We start from the raw sequence: 4,262 nt of genomic DNA, 5'->3' as shown, positions 1-4,262 counted from the left end.
CTTTTATAAAGAATATCTCTTTGGATTTGAGACTTTAGTCTTTGCAACTTTACAGATCTTCTTTATGCACCAAGAGCTGCAGGAAAGAGAAAGGAAAAATTTAAATCGCATCATATGGTAAAATCTTAAAGAATTTATAAACAAAATACTTTTCTTTGTGATATATTTGATTAATTTAAATTCATTATATGTACAAATAATAACAGTAGGCCTATTTCGTCGGTGTTGTTTGCGTTACTGAACGGAAAACGTTGATAGTTGAGTTTCAGGCGATTTTTCGCGCAGTATGACTTTTTCGGTTAGCGAAACCTTGTAAAAAGGTTTGCTGTTAATTTTTACTTAATTTATTAAGATAAAGTAGGTCCAAAGTAACTTATTTAGTAGTATGTGTTTGCGGTTATTTTTGTTGTACGTGTTTCCCTCTGTGCCTGCCTGGTCACTTTTCATATGAATATGTAAATCTTGATGCTTTTTCTGCTTCTGTCCCATAACATTACCTCTCTTGATGCTCAGCTTGCCTTCTCTTCCCTCAGGCGGTTGCTAATCTGAAAGACGCTTTCTTCTCGAGGCTGGATGATGCGCAGTCTCGAGTGAATGATGAGCTGGACAGAGCCGTGGACGGATGGGATAAATTGATACAGATAAGCTTGCGCCTCCTGGCGGAAGCTCAAGAATCAGCACCAGGGCGAGTGATCACCGCTGGTCTGGATGAGCTCATCACTCAGTCAGAGGCGGCAATGGCCTACTATCTACCTCTGCCACCCACGCTGCGTAAGAAAGTCATACAGGCTCTGACCGGACAGGGAAATCACCTTTTGTCTGAAATTATCGTGAAATAACCATTTAAACTAAAGAATGCTTAACAAATGCGTACACAAGATTTAACCATAAGGGGGCGCAAATGTTCGTCTGTTTTGCTAGTTGTTTGGCACCATCTCACTTTCAGAGGGATGTAGACAAACGTGTAATAACATATTTGATCAAATTAGCTTTTTTTTTACACTCAAGAGTTCAGTATTAGACTAAGTAGAACCTCGTTCAGCTGAATTCTGAGTAATAGAGGTTGTTTTGAAATCACAACCACTTTGCACTTTTTCATCTTGCAGGTCGTGAGTGGGAGATAAGAGTGCAGAGCTATGAAGATGAAGATAATGATGATGAAGAAGAAGAGCCTCAAATGTGGACACGTATCCGTAGTCTGTTGTTGCGCCTATACATTCAGCTGTACCACAGATTGATGAGGCTGAGAGAAAGACTGGACAGCGTTTTGCAGATGCTGGGGGCAGCTGCCGAAACGGTAGGCCCTGTGTACAAAAAAATTGGCTAAATCTTTGACCTTATCTTAATTAAATGCTCGGCCAAATGTTCATAAAGTCGTAGTGACTATTTGAGGATGGCACAAATACTCTTTTCCCAAACTAACTGCATCAACCAGTTTCTCAGTGGCTCCAAAAATGTACATGTAGGTATCAAGCCCTGAAACATGATCACTGGTAAATGGGGAGCCACACAAGTATTTTTATATTCCAATTTAACAATTTTCATATTTTAAAGTAAATGTTTTTATTTGACTTTCCTACATGTAGGGGGAAAAAAGACTTGGGCCCTTCAAAAGAGACCAGGTTTATAATAGTTAACGAAAACTAAAACAATTAAAAAAAATACTTGAAATAAAATAAACGTGAACTGAAATAAAATAAAACGTACAAAAACTCATTTTTATTTCAGCCAGTTGCCAAACTGTAGTTTAACTTGATGTACTAAAATAACTAAAAATGAAATAAAATTTAATAAAAACTATACAGACATATAAAAAATAAATAAAAAAACATGACAAAAAACAACAAAATGACTAAAACTTTAACTAAAATTTTAATGAAAACAGAAAATATGTACTAAAATAACACTGAAGGAGACCCAGGATAATGAGGACATGAGTCACAAGTCAGTATTGAAGAGTGATATGTTAAGATTAAATTACAAAATAAATATAAATGCAGACATGTCTGGGTGAGAGATTCAACAATGTACACTGACAGGATGATATCGGCAGGGAGTGCCTCCTCAGAATGTCCTCAAACCATAGCCTATCCCCTCTTCTTGGAGTTTGAAGTTAAAATAGACAGTATACGTGCTGCAGTACCATGCTGCAGTCATTCACCCTGCCCTGCCACCCTCAGGGCTTCCTGTCTAGTCTGCAGACTCACCCACATAGAATAAAATCACAGTAATTACTTGTTCCAAATTAAGACCCCTGAGACACAATCAGGCAAAGGGCATGGGGAAGTGGAAGGGGAGAGAAAAGTTCAAGCTGCATTACAACCTGAGCTGAAAACATGTATGACCTTTTTCACACTAATCCACACCATGCCAAAGTGATAACACGCCTAATTGATAACACATAATTTATTCACACAATATTATTTTACATTTATGTTTCTAGTCACTTAGTAGTGGAGTAGATTTATCACCTCTGATTTGAATCACTCATTTGTACACTTCTTCACATTAAAGTTACAGTAATGTTCAAGCTAGATAGAGACTTTAGCATCTGATAGTCTAGCATATTAGTCCTTTAGTGACTCAAAATGGCAATAACAATAAATTATGAAACGTTTCTGTTTGTGTAAAAGGAAGGCAATAATTGTTTCCCAGAAATCAAAGCTGAAATCAAGAAGTCAGGCTGCAGTGTGTTTTTGATGGAAGTGCTTGTTTAGAGAGAAGATGGTCGTGATTGAACTGGAAGCCCAGTGGGATCTAGTGCTACGTGCCGTTTGGTGGTTGCTGCATGTGACTTAAACAACCCGCACATACAGATAACACACTCAGCTACAGGATGAAAAAATATGAGATGAGGAGAACAAACATACTGCTAGCTTTCAGGAGAATCAAGCTCTTTAACTTTAGACAACTGTTCTGTTTGCCAGCAATTATATATGACAACATGTATATATACTACTGCTTAAAAGTTTGGAGTCAGATTTTTATTTTAAAGAAATTAATACTTTTATTTTGTTATATTGTTACAGAAAGTGAAATGATTTTTTTAACATTCATCAAAGAATCCTAAAAAGAAATGTATCACAGTTTCCACAAAATTATTAAGTAGCACAGCTGTTTTCAACATTGATAATAATAGGGCATGTTTCTTGAATACCAACCCATCATATTAGAATAGTTTCTGAAGGATTATATGACACTGAACATTGGAGTAATGGCTACTGAAAATTGAGCTTCGCCCTCACAGGAAAATATATTATATTTTATAGTATATTTTAATAGAAAACAGTTCTTTCGAATAATATTTCACAATACTGTTTTTACTGTATTTCAATCAAATGTGATGCCTTGTTGAGCATAAGAGACTTAAACAAACATTATTTAAAATTTTATCAACAATAAAATTATAATCAATTATGAATTCATTATAAATTTATAATACAAATCTGACATTGTTACATTTATGTGTATTTATTTGTATACAGTGATAATATATATTTATATATAATTATTTGTTTTAATAAGAAAAACCCTGGTATATATCTCCAGGTATTAACCCTAGAGTAATAATTATTATTATTTTTCCATTTTACCACTGTTCCCAAGAATCTACCCAATACCATAAGTGAAGCATAGAGTACCCCTCAGTTCTGCCTGGTTACACTGATGGTAAATTGTTGTTCTCGTGTCCAGATAGACTGTACCTCAACTGAGCTGTTAGACACGTGGCCTCTATCAGACAGACAGGCTCAGACTTGTCTACCCATATAGGATCAAAGGGCCAAGGTGGACTTTTGTCTGTACAGGGTCCTTTGGTGCTTTCGCAGCAGGAGGGTGGAGAATAATTGGGGCTGAGAGCATGAAAGCCCAAGTGCACTGTGTTCAAAAGAGTCTTAATTAACAAACTCTAAAGACACCCCAGAGGGCCTGGATTGCAGAAATGTGAGTGACAGATTGTGTTCTACCAAGATTGATGCTGAGTTGTCAGCGACATACAACGATGAGACTTGGCAGCATAATGCCCTACAGTAATTCACATGCTGACCAGTGGCGAGGTGGGGGCCCGATGACAATGGGAATTGAGAACACAGAGGGGACCTTCAAATTTGGCTGACCCACTTTCTCCTTTGCCTAAATGAACCAACAATAGTAGGAGGGTCCTACTGCCAAAGCAGGGCTGTTTGTGCCTGTGTCTGCCAGGCTGGCCCCGTTCATTTGCTCTGTGTACTCACGCTCACGTTGTCTGGCAGCAGATGAAGCTC

The 4,262-nt window shown here is 37.2% G+C and overlaps 1 pseudogene; it reads left to right on the top strand.

Annotated features, from left to right (window-relative positions):
• LOC107681571 (perilipin-3-like) overlaps positions 1 to 4,262 on the top strand; it is a 14,165-nt pseudogene that overhangs the window by 6,491 nt on the left and 3,412 nt on the right.

This window comes from Sinocyclocheilus anshuiensis, unplaced genomic scaffold (assembly GCF_001515605.1).
Source record: "Sinocyclocheilus anshuiensis isolate Anshui unplaced genomic scaffold, SAMN03320099.WGS_v1.1 scaffold2178, whole genome shotgun sequence".
NCBI classification, from domain to species: Eukaryota; Metazoa; Chordata; class Actinopteri; order Cypriniformes; family Cyprinidae; genus Sinocyclocheilus; species Sinocyclocheilus anshuiensis.
Note: the sequence above shows the minus strand (reverse complement) of the source record. Positions and strands in the feature narration are given on the sequence as shown.